This window comes from Triticum urartu, chromosome 2A, assembly GCF_056163025.1.
Source record: "Triticum urartu cultivar PI428250 chromosome 2A, HENAU_Tu73, whole genome shotgun sequence".
In the NCBI taxonomy this organism is placed as follows: Eukaryota; Viridiplantae; Streptophyta; class Magnoliopsida; order Poales; family Poaceae; genus Triticum; species Triticum urartu.
This window is the reverse complement of record NC_141874.1, coordinates 294,526,584-294,547,394: the sequence shown is the minus strand read 5'-3', so window position 1 is coordinate 294,547,394 and position 20,811 is coordinate 294,526,584.

Sequence of the window (20,811 nt, the reverse complement as noted above, 5' to 3'; positions counted from 1 at the left end):
ATCACTTTTGATCGCCGGGATCATCTAACTAGTATCCGACACGGTGTATCAGCCACACTGGTCTTAGACCCAATAATCGATGGGTTCCACCTGACTCGCGTCCTTATGGACGGAGGTAGCAGCCTTAATCTGCTCTATCAGGATACAGCTCGAAAAATGGGCATTAACCCATCAAGGATCAAGCCTGCAAGGACTACCTTCAAAGGAGTCATACCAGGCATAGAGGCCCGCTATACGGGCTCAATCACATTAGAGGTTGTCTTCGGATTTCCGGAAAAGTTCCGAAGCGAGGAGTTAATCTTCGATATCGTCCCATTCCACAACGGCTATCATGCACTGCTCGGATGAACCATGTTTTCTTGATTCAACATAGTACCACACTATGCTTATCTCAAGCTCAAGATGCCCAGTCCGTGCAGCGTCATAACAGTCAATGGAAATACGGAATGGTCCCTCCGTACAGAAGAGCACACATCTTCCTTAGCAGCAGAAGTATAGAGCGGCCTTCTCAAGCAGAACCTTAATTTGGCTACCGAGCCCACGGGCACCGTTAAGAGGGTCCGAATTACTCTGCAGCAGGAGAGCTCGGCTCGTCAGGAGCTCGACCAGCAATCCGGCCTCCATCGCAGTTCCGATCAAGTGGTGGCATTCGTGCTGCGCGTACATAACTATGCGCTCAAAATCCCATGGGCATCTACGGAGGCATAGCTAGCTTGCGGTCCGTAGTACGGCTCAACTGACATCGGATACACATATACTTCCATTTTTACTGGTTTTCTTTTTAGGTCTCAATCCCACAGGCACCATGTGATGGCCTGGTCATCGGTCCTCTTGAAGGATAAAGACACCAAGACGGCGAGAAACGCAGACACATGGGGGACTTTTATGTGAGACTGTTAACAATAACTTTACCTGTTTTTCAGGACCCATGTGCACCTCTCCCTCGGTTTCTACATGTCAAAAAGCCTGTTTCTTATCGCACTACCTGTATCAATGCGCCTTGACATACTAATTAAATTACAATGAGAATAGTTTGCGGATGGAGCTGTATGACTCCATCTTTTTTGTACCTTTTTTGTTTTCTTTCTTCTTTCTCCTTTTCAGCTCCCCTGTGGATAACCCTATCAGGTAGCACCCGTACACTTTGGTACGGTTTATGTTTGCTAGGGGCTGCACAGTACCCACACTATGGCAACCAAAGTCCGAACACTTTTTATAAGTGTAGTTCGGCACCCCGAATTTAGCATTATATGCATTGGCTCCGAATCATGTATTTGGTCAATAGTTGGGTTGCTCGGCTCCTGTTCTTGCTACCTTACATTCTGCTACATCGGCTAAGGTATTAAAGGGAGAACTACTTTGATTGTGCCTTGGTTTATCCAAAGGAGCACCTCAGTAAAGAAAGCTGAAAACTAACTGTCATGATGCGGCGAGAGCCAGTCAGCCGTTCGGAGGTTGCAAATCATTGGAGATTTCTTCCGCATTGTGCGAAGGATTGGTACTTCCCGATCGGATGCTTATAGAACTCTAGTTTGGATACTAGGGGCTGCGCCCATGTTTTTATTGTCGCACTCCTATGGCTAAGTGAGGGCGTTACAGCCGCATAGTCTGGTTGCCTGGTTCGTTGCGCTAAACAACTCCTTCAAGGAACATCTAATTGGATCAAGATTGTTTAGATTCCATCTCAAACACCCCCGTACTACCTACGTGGGGGCAGAAGCCGACGACTGGTTAACCATCAGATTTTATACAACACGGCCGCACAGGAAGTAAAAATTTAAAAACATAACAAGCATTATGTTGCATAAACATTTTGTTTCATCATACAAGGTAGAGGGAACTCGATTACATTCATTTAAAGATGGTGTCCTTCCCACAATGATTCGCAAAAATTCGGGACCCCTCTAAGACATCGCCGAAGTATTGCTCAGGTGCGCAATACTACTTGCCCTACGGCGGCCCCCCGATCGCTAGCTTGACAGCGTCCAGCTTCGCCCACCAGACCTTGCAATAAGAGAAGGCCAGACACGCGCCCTTGATGCAGACGGGCCGCTTGACGCCATCCAGCCGAGGACAGGCATCCACCAGCTTCTTCACGAGGCCGAAGTAGCTGCTGGGAATAGCTTCGGCTGGCCACATCTGGACTATCATATCCTTCATGGCCAGTTCGGCCACCCTCTGCAGCTCGACCAGCTGTTTCAGCTGATCACTGAAGGGAACCCGATGTTCTGGCGAGCAATATTGCGACCAGAACAGCTTCTCTGCGGAGCTCCCTTCTTCGGCTCAGAAGAACTCCGCAGCGTCGGTCACACTGCCTGGCAGAGCAACAAAGGCCCCTGGAGAACTCTGAATTTGGGTTAGTAACAGAAATTTCCTCTTCACACTCTATCAGGACCCCGATTCCAAGTCACATCGATCTAGCCGGTAACACCTCATATCACTTTGCGGCCTCACGCACGGTATTCCCATGGGTGTTGCCTTACCATGGCCCGGGACCGTTTGCGCCTTTTGGCTCACGTATATGATAGTGTCGCTAGCATCCATATGAAAGAGAACCCGGGCCGACATGACTAGTCGTGAACCCAAAGTGGCACTAACTTACGGGGACATGCATACATGAATCAACATCGAGCATGTCGGTCAGCAGCGTGCGAATCCGGGCTGTAGCACTGGGCTAATAGGACACCGGTGAACCGGGCTGTAGCAGGCAAGGAAGGACTCCAGATGTCACCGCGTGACATTTCCCCGAAGGGACAGACACAGGAACGAAGTGATTCACATGTCGGCCAGTCAAGTGTTCTGGAGCAGTAGTGCTGGGCTAGAAGGACTCCGGTGAACCGGGCTGTAGCGGACTACTATGGCTCATGGAAGCACAAGACTACATTTCCCCATAAGAGAGGCTACCAAGGATAAACAACTAGGTTGTCGGATCCCACACATACCAAGCATTTCAATCATACACACAATATGCTCGATATGTGTAAATACAACATGGCATCACAACATAACTCTACGACTCAAGTATTTATTCATTAGGCTCCGATGAGCCAAGCATTACAAACATGGGTCTCATGACCCCAACATATAGAGCATACAAACAACAAGCACATGCGGAAGCTTAACATGTCTGAATACAGACATCTACAAATCAAAAAGGCTAAGAAGCCTGACTATCTACCAGATCCTACCAAGGGCACAAGATCGTAGCTGAGGTAACAAGCTAAACATCGAAGTCCACATGGAACTACTAGCGAGACTGACGTCTCTCTGTAAAACATGAAATAGGCAAACGTGAGTACAAATGTACCCAACAAGACTTACTTCAGAACTAACTACATATGCATCAGTATCAATAAAGGGGGGTGGTGGAGTTGACTGCAGCAAGCCAGCTTTGACTCGGTGGCTATCCTGAACTACGACTGCAAGTAACTCTTTTGAGGTGGTGCACACGAGTCCACATATTCACCATATCAATACACCACTATGGATCCGCTCCCATCTCCCTACCAGAAGGCCATCCATAGCACTCACGCTTATCTTGCGCATTTTAGAGTATCCACTTTCACTTGTCTATGAAATGTTATAGGCAACCCAGAAGTCCTTTACTGCGGACACGGCTATTCGGATAGATCATTTATAACCCTGCAGGGGTGTACTTATTCACACACGCTCTCGCCACTTACCACCATTTACACCTCATTTATCTCGGCAACCTTCAAGCGGAAGCCTGGCGAGGGAGTCGGCCACGACCTGACTAACCGCACAAGTCTCTAGTCCAGGTTTATCGCCTATTCAGGTTCCATCCGTGAGGAGATCCAGCCGGGGTTTCGCTCACAGCCCCGAACGATGTGTGCACGGTTCCCGGGGCGCTCGGTACACCGGGCCACTGTGTATCTACCGCATCATAGCCCACCCCTAGGGTCAGCGCTACGCACGGCCTCCAACACATATTCTACAAACAACAAAAACTAGTTGCAACTCCTGGACAGAGAACAAGGGCGGTTAATAAGTCGAGAGAGTCAATTAAGGATCCCAATGTGTGGTAGTAGCTGTTCATGGATCACAAACACAGAACTCAGTTCCTGAGGACGGTTTCAATGAGACAAATCACCATGTACTCCTACATGGCCTCTCACCGCTACCTTTACCAAATCATGTTCACACACTTAGCTCACACTCAATAGGACATGTTCATCACCATTCCAATTCATCCCTGATGAATCAAACCTGACTCAACTCTAAGCAGTAGCAGGCATGACAAACAAGCATGAATGAGTAGGCACATCAGGGCTCAAACAACTCCTACTCATGCTAGTGGGTTTCATCTATTTACTGCGGCAATGATAGGTCATGCAGAGGAAAGGGGTTCAACTACCGCAGCATGCAACAGTTGAATCGTTGTTGTCCTAATGCAGTAAAAGAGAGCAGCATCAAGAGAGTGGGATTGTATCAGAATGAACAAGGGGTTTTTGCTTGCCTGGCACTTCTGAAGATAGTATAGTTCTTCATCGGTGTCATCGAACTCATCGTCGGGATATGTCTATAGTGAGGGGACAATCATCGGCAAACACAAAAAGAATACAATCAATGCAATGCACAATATGATGCATGATCATGACATGTCAATACGTTGTGATTTGAGCTAATGCAGCTAAGAACAGAAGGGCTTGAGTTGATTTGAACTCAAGGTTCAAATTCAGATTCAAGCTATGAATTCAAATAGTGCATGATCATGTTTTGAACTAAACAGTGAGGTTAAGTTGTTTAAACATGCATGAAACCAGTACAAATGGATAGATTGGATTTTTCTGATTATTTCTCATATATAAATTATTTCATTTGGAGCTAAGGTTGAATTTCTATGATTTTTAGAAGTTTATACCGTTTTCTAGAATTTCCCGGTTATTTTAATCTAGAAAATGTATTATTGCGTCAACACTACGTCACTACGACGTCAGCAGGTCAACTGGGTCGGTCCAGGTCAAACCTGACCAGTGGGGTCCACTAGTCAGTGACTCGGTCAACTAACAGGGTTAATTAGCACTAACTAAAAGTTAATCTAGGCCAATTAGTCCCTGGACCCATACGTCAGTGGATGTGGGTTTAAAATTAAGTTAATTTAACACTTAGCTAATTAACAGGGACCAGGGCCCACTCATCAGCGATTAACCTAACTAACCTAATTAGGATTAGCCCTAACTAACTTAGTTAGTTGGGCGGGGCCCGCATGTCAGTGAGAGAGAGGGGTCAAACCCCTGGTTGGACGGGGTCAAACCCTGCCGGTCAAAGGTGGTCAACCCGCCGGCGGCAGCAAATGTGGTGGAGCGGCGCGGGTTTCGCGCTCCCGCGACCAAATTGGCGGCGGGGGCCATCTACGGGGAGCTGGAGGTGCGCCGCTTCCATTGGTGGTGGTGGTTGGTCCGGAGGTGGCCAGAATCATCGCCGGCGACGACGTTGGCAGCTGCCGGAGCTCGAGTGAGCTCAGGGTCATCGCTACAACGAGCGTGGAGGCGCGGGGTTAGCACCTACGTGATCTACATGGTACGGCGAGCAAGGTGGACATGACGGCCAGGCCGTTGCATGGCCGGAGTCACGCCGGCGGTGAGCACATGCGGCAGCGGGTGCGGGTGAGCTCCGTGCGGTGCATGAGAGAGGTAACAGAGAGGCGAAGGACGCAGCAGGGCTCATGGCGATCGCAGCAGGAGTCGAAGCAAGATCGGGGAAGGCCAGAGCTAAGCAGGGCGGCGGGGGCGATCTCGGTGGACCGAGGTTGAAAACGACGGCGTCGACAGCGTTCGGGGCGCCCGGCGTTGAGTATCTCATCGAGGAGGTCGAGGACGACACATAGAAGCTCAGAGACTCGTCGGTGAGGCGTGTGATTGCCGGTGGCCGCGGTAACGGTGAGCGGCGGCGAAGGCATGTTCGGTGGGGCTGCAGGGAGGGGAGCTAGAGGAGAGGAAGAGAGCTCATGAGTGAGCGAGAGGCAGAGGGGGTCGAGGCCGTTCCCGTGGCGCGGAGACAGGGCGAGGGGGAAGCAGGAGGTGGAGCTCCGGCGCGCGCGCGACGACACGCCTCTGCCTACTGGCAGAGGTTGAAGATGGTGGGGCTCCTGGTGGGCTGGCCAACAGTGCCAGGCCAGTGGGCTGGGCTGGCCACTTGGGCCGCCAGGTGGGCTGCGCAGGTAAGCCAGTAAGTCTCTCTCTCTCTCTCTCTCTCTCTTTTATTTCCTGTTTTCTAATCTTCTGCTGTTTGTTTTGATTTGATCTAAATACCAAATCAATTTGAAACTTCATGAAAATAATTGCGTAAGCTAAGTGGTCTTATCCAAAGAGACACAACAATTTTCAGAATTATTGAACACATGTTTATTATATAATAAATATAGATCCAATTCAAATATTTATTTGATTAATTCAAAGGCCCAAAATAATTGTTTCTGAGATTCTAAAAATACTGGCTTGAATTTTATCCCTTGCCAATATTTCCATAGATTCACAGGAACATTTTCTTGGACTTATTTGAAGAAATTTTTATCTTGGTCATTTTCAGAATGATTTCTGAGGCTTTCACATGTCCCCAATTCAAATTTATTTAAATTTAAACATGATGCACGCATGACCAGCTAGTCTAGGTCATACCAGAACTAGGGATGTGACAATTCACCCCCACTAAACAAGAATCTCGTCCCGAGATTCAAGCGTAGGGTAAGATGAAGGGGGAACGCAAACTAACACAATCTTCACCATCCAGGTTGCATCTCATAAGAACGTTGATTCGATCACCATATTTGTCTCGACTTCTTGTTCTGAGAACTCGAGCTATCAAGACAACGAGAGGAAATGGAAAACTCTAGAAGGATCGATCTTCTCGAAGATCAGACAACTGACGATCAACTCACGGAATGAGACATTGAACATTTCTCGAGCTGAGACATGAAACATACATCCAGAGGATGGAGTGTAACAGGTGACGAAGGTTCACTACGTAGACACAATTCCACACTTTAAAAGGTGGTGAACGGTTGTCAACATAGCGAGGAGTTGAGTTGCCATGACTCCACAACAAGACATCTTAGAGGAAGGTGACTCGCAAAAATATTCCCTTAAGTGGCAAAAAGTATTACTTTTGATTCAGAGATCATCGAAACTCTTTATATCAGCGTAAGGCAAATCACAACAATCGTTTGGCGGAATATGAAGGGATGGCATACCCGGACTAGAATGGATGATGTGGACTACCTTGTTGAAGACAACGCAAGGGATGATTTTTCTTACCATCGGAAATGGATGGGATCCATGGTAGGTTCACTTTCAAAGATGATCTTGGACATCAACTACTGAGAAGGGCTGCCCATGGAAAACTGGCACGATGGGGTGCAAGCTAGGAACAAAAGGCAAATGCTGGGAATGTTCCAACGATAATATCTGCCTGAGATTCAGATCCGATTGGTGATATGATACTTCAGACTCAGCATTTCTAAAAAGAAAGTTTGCAACACAAATCGATGAGATGACGTTGCGAGATTCTTAGAAAATGAACTACGATAGCAAGCTGCAAAACATGAGCTGGTTCTGCTACACACATGTGAACAAGCTGTCCCAGACGAGCATGACCATGTAGAAGTCTTATAATAAAACACTACCGAGTTCGGTGGGGAACCATGAACGAGGATATCAAAGTCCTTGCATAAGGCATGCTGTTAAGAAGGAACTTCTTCTCTTGGAACAAATTAGTCAGTGGCTTGGTGTACTAGGAGATACAAATGGAATGGAGGTAGCGAGCCTGTCGAACCGTAGCATACTTCTCACATGCATGACTGACTTGGGATGGTACCAGAGGAAACAAAAACAACCTTTCTCGAACTCACGGCAACAACTTGCATCGATTGCACGTGAACTTAGAGGAGGTCACTACTTTCATCCAAACATATTCTACATGAACGGGGCATGAAGAAAATGCTTACACAAGTTTTCAACACTAGCTGGATGTTCAACACAAATCATGGAGGAGACAAAATGCTACTGATGGGCTCAACAGCAACTCATCGGAATTTCCATATCACTGGACTTCCACCATTATGTGAACAATGTGATAGTATTGGTCAGAACAAAAGATGTAATGGTGTATGCTCGAGGAGTCAACCACGAGTAAGACAACATTACGAATATCGTTGGTTCTAATTTGATTTGAGGATAGCCCACACTCAAATCAAAGTTTTGACAAGACAACAGATCCAACAACCGATCACGAGGAACAATCGATGAGGATATCATCTTTCTTCAACTAACACACAAACACAAGGATATCCCTTTGGAATGAACTAGGTTGGGCTAGCTTTTATCTTCCGACTCTCCAAGTTGTTGTTTAGCTTAACCAACTAGCTCAGGGGTATGCAACACGGATTCTTGGAGAAAGAGTGGTTTATTGGTAAACCAACTTGATCATGAACTCTCCTTATCGGTCAGGGGATGACCTGGTGATACTTCCGTGAAGATATCTGGAAAATCACGAACCGCCGATATGACTCTAAGCTCGGGAACACTCTTGCTTTTCAGGGCAAGACGATATGATCAAAAGAGTGAGGGATTGACACCATCCCAACTCATGGATCGAAGAGTGCACCAGAAATAAGGACTAGGTAGCACGATCAATCTTAGGATGATGATTTAATAATCAACACTCTACGAATGAGAATATTGTCCATTTACTACAAAGTAACGAGTTGCTCGGAGTATTGATTTCACACATCACAATTTACTTGTCGGCATTTCGGTTACAACAACACGGGACCGAGGAATGAATAATGATGGCAAGAAGTATCACTATGTCAAGAATTCATAAGAGGTGGTGCAATTCTCATGACATTCTTGACATAAAGTCGGTAACACTCCAAGGTAGAACAGAGCAAAAGCTGGATTGGCATTTAGATCTGCGAAATACAACTACTTTGACCAGTCCAAGAAATGGGTGAGGTGCTGGAGTTTGTTTCTCCTAGTCATTCCGGAATAGAATGGCTTGTCGGACCACAAGAATAATAGGCATCGATAACATGAATGCACGACTACTCCTGACTAAAAATTGATAGTCGAAGGTCAGAAAACAACTAATGAGGGACAACTCAAAGAACATATGATTTTCGGAGTTGTTGATGCATAGATTAGTATGTCGAATCGAGTTCAAAATATTTCTTCCGGATAACCCATACAGAGAGGTAGAACTGGCAGAGTAACAATATATAATTGAGACCTCGTCAAGAGCACTCTGGTTATGATCTTTGGGTTCAAAAGAACTGCCATAAGCAATTCATGGTATTTTGAAGAATGATATACCACGTACCTCGAAGACTATCACAAAGATTACTAATATCCTAAAGGTACGAGCAACACTATCAACACGAGGTAAGTAGAGTGGATCTTGGGTCAAGAACCCAGGAGTAGAATACCTACTATGAAATGGCATCACGGGATGCTTTCGAGAATGGTGGCCAGAATCATCACACCGGGAACACAAAACATGGCTAGATTACTAGGTGACTCCCTAAAACACCTAGGGTCATAATAATATCTCCAACCTATATGTCGAGGCAACAAAGTGCCTCAACTCACCGATTAGTGTGGTTAATCTGGCCCAAAAGGATATCAGAAATGGGAAGAAAGGATTTGCAAATGCATCAGACTATTTAGAAACCTAGGATGACTCGGACAGCATAACGGCTGTAAATGTTCAAAAAGATTAGAGACATCATGCAAAATAGTGGCATGAGCACTCAACATCACAATATCAAGGTACCGAGACCAACTATGAACATACGGAAGTACTGGAAACTGAACTGTGACATGAATCCATCAATCCTATAAGTCTATGGGTTAGTAACACATCATCCTGATAGATAGATGAGAAGACCTAGTTTCTTAACCCCGTAGAAAAGAAGAGGTTGACTCAGATTAGAAGGGCATAAGTTAAAGGAGTAAAAAGAGCCTTACGTTCCCTTCCACAATCAATTCCCTTATATAACTAAAGCATTTCTAGACTCAACATCGACTAGTATGGCTTGGTAATCCTACAGGCAGTCAGGCTCTGATACGAAAGCTGTCAGGACCCCGATTCCAAGTCACATCGATCTAGCTGGTAACACCTCATTTAACTTTGCGGCCTCACGCACGGTATTCCCATGGGTGTTGCCTTACCATGGCCTGGGACCGTTTGCGCCTTTTGGCTCACGTATATGATAGTGTCGCTAGCATCCATATGAAAGAGAACCCGGGCCGACATGACTAGTCGTGAACCCAAAGTGGCACTAACTTACGGGGACATGCATACATGAATCAACATCGAGCATGTCGGTCAGCAGCGTGCGAATCCGGGCTGTAGCACTGGGCTAACAGGACTCCGGTGAACCGGGCTGTAGCAGGCTAGGCAGGACTTCGGATGTCGCGACGTGACATTCCCCCGAAGGGACAGACACATGAACGAAGTGATTCACATGTCGGCCAGTCGAGTGTTCTGGAGCAGTAGTGCTGGGCTAGAAGGACTCCGGTGAACCGGGCTGTAGCGGACTAATATGGCTCATGGAAGCACAAGACTACATTTCCCCATAAGAGAGGCTACCAAGGATAACAACTAGGTTGTCGGATCCCACACATACCAAGCATTTCAATCATACACACAATATGCTCGATATGTGTAAATACAACATGGAATCACAACATAACTCTATGACTCAAGTACTTATTCATTAGGCTCCAAGGAGCCAAGCATTACAAACATGGGTCTCATGACCCCAACATACAGAGCATAAAAACAACAAGCACATGTAGAAGCTTAACATGTCTGAGTACAGACATCTACAAACGAAAAAGGCTGAGAAGCCTGACTATCTACTAGATACTGTCGAGGGCACAAGATTGTAGCTGAGGTAACAAGCTAAACATCGAAGTCCACACGGAACTACTAGCGAGACTGACGTCTCTCTGCAAAACATAAAATAGGCAAACATGGGTACAAATGTACCCAGCAAGACTTACATCAGAACTATCTACATATGCATCGGTATCAATAAAGGGGGGTGGTGGAGTTGACTGCAGCAAGCCAGCTTTGACTCGGTGGCTATCCTGAACTACGACTGCAAGTAACTCTTTTGAGGTGGCGCACATGAGTCCACATATTCACCATATCAATACACCACTATGGATCCGCTCCCGTCTCCCTACGAGAAGGCCATCCATAGCACTCACGCTTATCTTGCGCATTTTAGAGTATCCACTTTCACTTGTCTATGAACTGTTATAGGCAACCCAGAAGTCCTTTACCGCGGACACGGCTATTCGAATAGATCATTTATAACCCTGCAGGGGTGTACTTCTTCACACACGCTCTCGCCACTTACCACCATGTAAACCTCGTGTATCTCGGCAACCTTCAAGCGGAAGCCTGGCGAGGGAGTCGGCCAGGACCTGACTAACCACACAAGTCTCCAGTCTCGGTTTATCGCCTATTCGGGTTCCATCCCCGAGGAGATCCGTCCGGGGTTTCCCTCACAGCCCCAAACGATGTATGCAGGGTTCCCGAGACACCAAACAGGCGCTCGGTACACCGGGCCACGGTGTATCTACCGCATCATAGCTCACCCCTAGGGTCAGCACTACGCACGACCTCCAACACATATCCTACAAACACCAGAAACTAGTTGCAAATCCTGGACAGAGAACAAGGGCGGTTAATAAGTCGAGAGAGTCAATTAAGGATCCCAATGTGTGGTAGTAGCTGTTCATGGATCACAAACACAGAACTCAGTTCCTGAGGACGGTTTCAATGAGACAAATCACCATGTACTCCTACATGGCCTCTCACCGCTACCTTTACCAAATCATGTTCACACACTTAGCTCACACTCAATAGGACATGTTCATCACCATTCCAATTCATCCCTGATGAATCAAACCTGACTCAACTCTAAGAAGTAGCAGGCATGACAAACAAGCATGAATGAGTAGGCACATCAGGGCTCAAACAACTCCTACTCATGCTAGTGGGTTTCATCTATTTACTGCGGCAATGATAGGTCATGCAGAGGAAAGGGGTTCAACTGTCGCAGCATGCAACAGTTGAATCGTTGTTGTCCTAATGCAGTAAAAGAGAGCAGGATCAAGAGAGTGGGATTGTATCAGAATGAACAAGGGGTTTTTGCTTGCCTGGCACTTCTGAGGATAGTATAGTTCTTCATCGGTGTCATCGAACTCATCGTCGGGATATGTCTATAGTTAGGGGACAATCATCGGCAAACACAAAAAGAATACAATCAATGCAATGCATGATCATGACATGTCAATACGCTGTGATTTGAGCTAATGCAGCTAAGAACAGAAGGGCTTGAGTTGATTTGAACTCAAGGTTCAAATTCAGATTCAAGCTATGAATTCAAATAGTGCATGATCATGTTTTGAACTAAACAGTGAGGTTAAGTTGTTTAAACATGCATGAAACTAGTACAGATGGATAGATTGGATTTTTCTGATCATTTTTCATATATAAATTATTTCATTTGGAGCTAAGGTTGAATTTCTATGATTTTTAGAAGTTTATACTATTTTCTGGAATTTCCTGGTTATTTTAATCCAGAAAATGTATTATTGCGTCAACACTACGTCACTACGACGCCAGCGGGTCAACTGGGTCGGTCCAGGTCAAACCTGACCAGTGGGGTCCACTAGTCAGTGACTCGGTCAACTAACAGGGTTAATTAGCACTAACTAAAAGTTAATCTAGGCTAATTAGTCCCTTGACACATACGTCAGTGGCTGTGGGTTTAAAATTAAGTTAATTTAACACTTAGCTAATTAACAGGGACCAGGGCCCACTCGTCAGCGACTAGCCTAACTAACCCAAGTAGGATTAGCTCTAACTAACTTAGTTAGCCTAGCAGGGCCCGCATGTCAGTGAGAGAGAGGGGTCAAACCCCTGGTCAGACGGGGTCAAACCCTGCCGGTCAAAGGAGGTCAACCCGCCGGTGTTTAGCCACCGGCGGCAGCAGACACGGCGGAGCGGCGCGGGTTTCGCGCTCCGGTGACCAAATTGGCGGCGAGGGCCATCTACGGGGAGCTGGAGGTGCGCCGCTTCAATTTGTGGTGGGGGTTGGTCTGGAGGTGGCCGGAATCATCGTCGACGACGGCGACGTTGGCGGCTGCTAGAGCTCGGGTGAGCTCAGGGTCGTCGCTACAACGAGCGTGGAGGTGTGGGGTTAGCACCTACGTGCTCTACGTGTTGCGGCGAGCAAGGTGGACATGACGGCCAGGCCGTTGCGTGGTCGGAGTCATGGCGGCGGTGAGCACAGGCGGTGGCGTGTGCGGGTGAGCTCGGTGCGGTGCATACGGTGCATGAGAGAGGTAACGGAGAGGGGGGGACGGAGCAGGGCTCACGGCGATCGCAGCAAGCGTCGAGGCGGGCTCGGGGAAGGCCGGAGCTGAGCGGGGCGGCGATGGCGATCTCGGTGGACCGAGGTTGAAAACGACGGCGTCGATAGCGTTCGGGGGCGCCCAGCGTTGAGTATCTCATCGAGATGGTCAAGGACGACACACAGAAGCTCGGAGACTCGTCGGTGAGGCGTGTGACTGCCGGTGGCCGCGGTAACGGTGAGCGGCAGCGACGGCGTGTTCGGTGGGGCTCCAAGGAGGGAGCTAGAGGAGAGGGAGAGAGCTCCAGAGTGAGGGAGAGGTAGAGGGGTCGAGGCCGTTCCCGTGGCGCGGAGACAGGGGGAGGGGGAAGCAGGAGGTCGAAGCAGGAGGTGGAGCTCGGGCAGAGGTTGAAGACGGTGGGGCTCCTGGTGGGCTGGCCAACAGTGCCAGGCTAGTGGGTTGGGCTGACCACTTGGGCCGCCAGGTGGGCTGCGTAGGTAATCCAGTAAGTCTCTCTCTCTCTCTCTTATTTCCTCTTTTCTAATCTTCTACTCTTTGTTTTGATTTGATCTAAATACCAAATCAATTTGAAACTTCATGAAAATAATTGTGTAAGCTAAGTGGTCTTATCCAAAGACACACAACAATTTTTAGAATTATTGAACATATATTTATTATATAATAAATATAGATCCAATTTAAATACTTATTGGATTAATTCAAAGGCCCAAAATAATCGTTTGTGAGATTCTAAAAATATTGGCTTGAATTTTATCCTTTGCCAATATTTCCAGAGATTCACAGGAACATTTTCTTGGACTTATTTGAAAGAATTTTTATCTTGGTCATTTTCAGAATGATTTCTGAGGCTTTCAAATGTCCCCAATTCAAATTTATTTAAATTTAAACATGATGCACACATGACCAGCTAGTCCAGGCCATACCAGAACTAGGGATGTGACACACTCCTACTTTCCATATTGAATGCCTTACCCACTGCGATCTTCCTGGCCTCCTGGATCTCATGGAGAGTGCCCTGGGCTTCAATCCGGGCCAACTCCGCACTCTTATGAGCCTCCGCAAGTTCGGCCTCTTGAGCCGACGCATTGTGCTCCAAGGTCTCGCACTTCTTCACCGCGTCCTATTGGACTTCGTTGACCCGGGCCTTGAGCCTCTTACGGGGCCGCTTTTAGGGCCTCGACCTCGGTCGTCGCCTGTGTTCACATCATGGTATTCGGATCATTGCATATCATTTTCCCCTTTTCTTTTTTCAAATCCATAATAGGTTATTACATACCTTGTCTTTCCTAGAGCTGCCTCTTCACCTGGACCAGCTCCTCGTCGGCCTCCGCCAGTTTCTGCTTTAGTCTAGAGACTTCGGCAGTATGCGAGGCTGCGGCCAACAGTGACGCCTATGCATACATTTCAGACATATTTAGTTAGTTTCTTGCAATAGGAGATTGATCCTCTATCCGGTTATTCCTTTTTGAAAACCCGACAGTGTCTCAGGGGCTACTGTCTATATTGGGATTTTCTCCTTTTTTGTGTGTTGCTTACCTCAAAACCTGTCAACAGGCTGCTGCAGGCTTCAGTTAGCCCGTTGTTGGCTGATCAAACCCTTTCAATTACCGTGCCCATAAGTACACGGTCCTCATCCACAATGGAAGCGCCTCGTAGCTCTTCCAGCAGATTATCCAGTGCCCCTAGTCGGAGAGGGGTCACCGGGGGAGCAGGTGATACGTCTCCAACGTATCTACTTTTCCAAACACTTTTGCCCTTGTTTTGGAATCTAACTTGCATGATTTGAATGGAACTAACCCGGACTGACGCTATTTTCAGCAGAACTACCATGGTGTTATTTATGTGCAGGAGCAAACGTTCTCGGAATGACCTGAAACTTCACGGAGACACTTTTCAGAAAATAAGAAAAATACCTGCCAAAGATGAAGGCCATTGGGCCCACCGTCTTGCCACGAGGGTGGGGGGCGCGCTTGCCCCCCTAGGGCGCGCCCCTACCTCGTGGGCCCCCTGTTACCTCTCCGACTCCAACTCCACCTCCATATATCGAGTTTCGATGAGAAAAAAATCAGAGAGAAGAAATCATCGCATTTTACGATACGGAGCCGCCGCCAAGCCCTAAAACCTCTCGGGAGGGCTGATCTGGAGTCCGTTCGGGGCTCCGGAGAGGGGAATCTATCGCCATCGTCATAATCAACCATCCTCCATCACCAATTTCATGATGCTCACCGCCGTGCGTGAGTAATTCCATCGTAGGCTTGCTGGGCGCTGATGGGTTGGATGAGATTTATCATGTAATCGAGTTAGTATTGTTAGGGTTTGATCCCTGATATCCACTATGTTCTGAGATTGATGTTGCTATGACTTTGCTATGCTTAATGCTTGTCACTAGGGCCCGAGTGCCATGATTTCAGATCTGAACCTATTATGCTTTCATCAATATATGAGTGTTCTTGATCCTATCTTGCAAGTTTATAGTCACCTATTATGTGTTACGATCCGTTAACCCTGAAGTGACAATAATCGGGATACTTACTGGTGATGACCGTAGTTTGAGGAGTTCATGTATTCACTATGTGTTAATGCTTTGTTCCGGTTCTCTATTAAAAGGAGGCCTTAATATCCCTTAGTTTCCATTAGGACCCCGCTGCCACGGGAGGGTAGGACAAAAGATGTCATGCAAGTTCTTTTCCATAAGCACGTATGACTATATTTGGAATACATGCCTACATTATATCAATGAACCGGAGCTAGTTCTGTCTCACCCTAGGTTATGACTGTTACATGATGAACCGCATCCGGCATAATTCTCCATCACTGATCCATTGCCTACGAGCTTTCCATATATTGTTCTCCGCTTATTTACTTTTCCGTTGCTATTGCTATCATCACTACAAAATACCAAAAACATTACTTTTACTACCATTACCTTTTGTTACCATTACCACTATTATCATATTACTTTGCTACTAAATACTTTGCTGCAGATATTAAGTTTCCAAGTGTGGTGGAATTGACAACTCAGCTGCTAATACTTGAGAATATTCTTTGGCTCCCCTTGTGTCGAATCAATAAATTTGGGTTGAATACTTTACCCTCGAAAACTTTTGTGATCCCCTATACTTGTGGGTTACCAAGACCATTTTCTGGCGTAGTTGCCAGGGATCATAGCTCTATTCTTTGACTCACTTGGGATATATATCTTCTTATCATTATGAAGAACTTGAGAGATCCAAAAACCAAGATCTATCCCTCAACTACGAGGGGAGGTAAGGAACTGCCATCTAGCTCTGCACTTGATTCACCTTCTATTTTGAGTAAGCTTGCGACACCTACACCTGCTTCTGCTATTCGTTCTGATATGTCGCATATTATTGATGATGCCACTTCTGCTATGCATGATACTTATGATGAAACTACCTCTATGCCTGATACTACTGTGCCACTTAGTGCTTTTCTTGATGAACAACTTGCTAGGGCTAGAGATTGAAAATATTCAATCTGATGACACTAATGAAAGTGATGATGAAGAACCACTTTCTATTCCTAAGGGTTATGTATTTGATCAAGATGCTTCTTTAGCCATTTTAGCTTGCAGAAATAGAACTGAACTTAAAAAATTATTAGCTAAATGGAGTAAGTAATCTCTAAATGATAAAGTGAAACCTGACCCTAATTTTGCTACTTCACCTATCTTTTTACTGATAAGGATTATGAATTCTCTGTTGATCTTGATATAATTACTTTGGTTGAATCTGATCCATTTTATGGCTATGAATCTAAAACTATTGTGGCACATCTTACTAAACTGAATGATATAGCTGCCCTGTTCACTAATGATGAGAGATCACGTTAATTTTATATACTCAAAATATTTCCGTTCTCATTAAAGGGTGATGCTAAGATATGGTTTAATTCTCTTGAACATGGTTGTGTGCGTAGTCCCCAGGATATGATTTATTACTTCTCTGCTAAATATTTCCCTGCTCATAAGAAACAAGCTGCTTTAAGGGATATATATAATTTTGTGCAAATTGAAGAAGAGAGTCTCCCACAAGCTTGGGGGAGGCTTCTCCAATTACTTAATGCTTTGCCTGATCATCCTCTTAAGAAAAATGAAATACTTGATATATTTTATAATGGACTAACCGATGCCTCCAGAGATTACCTGGATAGTTGTGCTGGTTCTGTTTTCAGGGAAAGAACACTGGATGAAGCTGAAATTCTATTGAATAATATGTTGACAAATGAAAATAATTGGACACCTCCGGAGCCAATTCCCGGGCCTATTTCTAAACCAACTCCGAAGAAGAGGTGTATTCTATTTCTCAGTCCTGAAGATGTGCAAGAGGGAAAGAAATCTATGAAAGAAAAGGGTATTAAAGCTGAAGATGTTAATAATTTACCTCCTATTGAAGAAATACATGGTCTTAACTTACTGCCTGTTGAAGAAACATATAATCCAAATCCTTTACATTTTGAAGAAACTCATGGTCTTGATAACCCGACATAGGTAGTAAAGGTAAATTCTCTCTATAGATATGATAAAGCTGTAATCCCATTTACTAAATTTGCTAGCCCATGCTTAGATGAGTTTGATAAATTTATGCCTAAGCAAGAAGATTTGAAAGCTTATTTTGGTAGAAAACTGAAATACAATTCAGATATGCTGGGACACTTGGGTGATTATATGGCTAATGTTAAAAGTGAACCACTCAAGTAGAACAAGTACTTAAAGATAAATGATTTGCTCAATGAATTGAACAGTAAGAATAATGATAATACTGTTAGAGTGGCTACTAGAACTGGTAGAATGACTCAGGAACCTTTGTATCCTGAAGGCCATCCTAAGAGAATTGGGAAAGATTCTCAGAGAAATAATATAGATGCACCTACTTCTTCTAAAAAGAAGAAAAAGAAAAATGATAGGACTTTGCATGCTTCTAGTGATCCTATTGTTGAAACACCTGAGAATCCAAATGATATTTCTATTTCTGATGCTGAAACACAATCTGGTAATGAACCTGAAACTAGTGGTAATGTTAATGATAATGTTCATAATGATGCTCAACCTAGTAATGATAATGATATAGAAATTGAACATGCTGTTGATCTTGATAACCCACAATCAATGAATGAACGTTATGATAAGAGAGATTTTGTTGATAGGAAACATGGTAAAGAAAGAGAGCCTTGGGTTCAGAAACCCCTGCCTTTTCCTCCCAAACCATCCAAGAAAAAGGATGATGAGGATTTTGAGCGCTTTGCTGAAATGATTAGACCTATCTTTTTACGTATGCGATTAACTGATATGCTCAAAACCAATCCTTATGCTAAGTACATGAAAGATATTATTACAAATAAAAGAAAGATACCGAAAGCTAAAATTTCCACCATGCTTGCTAATTATACTTTTAAGGGTGGAATACCAAAGAAACTTGGAGATCCAGGAGTACCCACTATACCATGCTCAATTAAAAGAAACTATGTTAAAACTGCTTTATGTGATCTTGGAGCCGGTGTTAGTGTTATGCCTCTCTCTTTATATCATAGACTTGATTTGAATAAGTTGACACCTACTAAAATATCTTTGCAAATGGCTGATAAATCAACTGCTATACCTGTCGGTATTTGTGAGGATGTGCATGTTGTAGTTGCAAATGTTAGTATTTTAACGGACTTTGTTATTCTTGATATTCCCAAGGACGATAGTATGTCTATTATTCTTAGAAGACCCTTTTTGAATACTACAGGGGCTGTTATTGATTGCATTAAAGGCAATGTCACTTTTCATGTTAATGGTAATGAGCATACGGTACACTTTCCCAGGAAACAACCACAAGTTCATAGTATCAACTCTATTGGAAAAATTCCATCGATTATATTTGGAGGTTTTGAATTTCCTCTCCCTACTGTCAAGAAGAAATATGATATTCTTATTATTGGGGATGTGCATATCCCCGTTGAGGTAAAATAGTGTTATTCGAAATTTCTCCGATTCCATGTTATTCGGAATGAGTTCGTTAACAAGACTTGATCAACCTTGTTAGTGGATTCCTTTTGATGATCATGAGATGGATGAAACCAGAATGCACAACCTTCTGTACCCCACTTTTACTTTCTGTTATTTATATTAAATAAAATAAAAATAAATATTTTTCTGTCTGCTATCTGATTATCCATGCAATATAAAAATACCTTGAAAATAAAAAGTTCTCCAAATGCCCTGGAAATTAAATATGATTTTTTCTAGAATATTTGAGGATTTATGCAACTGAATACACACCAGGGGGTCAACCACCGTGCCACGAGGGTGGAGGGCGCGCCCACCCCTCTAGGGCGCGCCCCCTGCCTCGTGGGCCCACGGTGGCCCTCCTCCACTTATTCCTACACCCACACACTTCACCTTCCTCCCCCAAACACGAATAACCAACTCAAACCCGAGTCCAAGCTCGTTTTGCTGCCATTTTCGATCTCCTTGCTCAAAGCACCTCTCACAAAACTTCTTGGGGAGATTGTTCCTTGGTATGTGACTCTTCCATTGGTCCAATTAGTTTTTGTTCTAGTGCTTTATTCATTGCAAATTTTTGCTGACTAAGTGACCCTGTTCTTGAGCTTGCATGTCAAATTTATATGGTTAAAAGTAGTTTTGATGCATCATATAGGCCCTAAGAACTTGTAGGAGTAGTTGCTATCAATATTATTGAGTTCGGTTTACTTTTATTTTGAAGTTACTAAAAAATTTCAGAATTTTTCAAAGGAAGAAAAATGCTTAGGAAAATGTTCCAAGGTGGTTCTTCCAAGAAGCAAGGACCCATGCTTGCAATGCGTGATGCTGACGAAGAGCCACCAAGAGACGCTCCAGTGCGTCCTTGTGAGTGGCCTTCTGAAAATTTTATGGATCAAGCGGGAATAAAAGAAGAATTCAACGCATATTTGCGTAACACTGATCTCGTGAGCTTCGAGGAAGAGAAGTGCAGTCAGTGTCATAAGCTCACTAGCTCCTTTGTGAGGAGGTTTGAATTTTTCAACTTCACATAATTCTCCAACTGTCCTGTTTGATCTTTATGATAAATCGTATACCATGGACTTAGAGGATTTTACCACTGCATGCAAACTTCCACAATGGGGTAGTATAAGGGATACTCGTAAATCTGAATTTAGAGATTTTTTGCTAATATAACTGTGGGAGAATCTAGAGATATTACACAAGCGACCATAGGGAGCATTCACTTTCCTGCTATACATTATTTTGCTCTCTTCATATGTAGATGCATAAATGGTAAAGATGAGGCATGTCACGTGTGTGTCCCTGACCTCAGTATTCTTAGGAGTGTTGTATTAGGAGACAAATCATATAATTTGGGAGCCATTGTTGCACGTAGGTTGCATCTGAATAGAC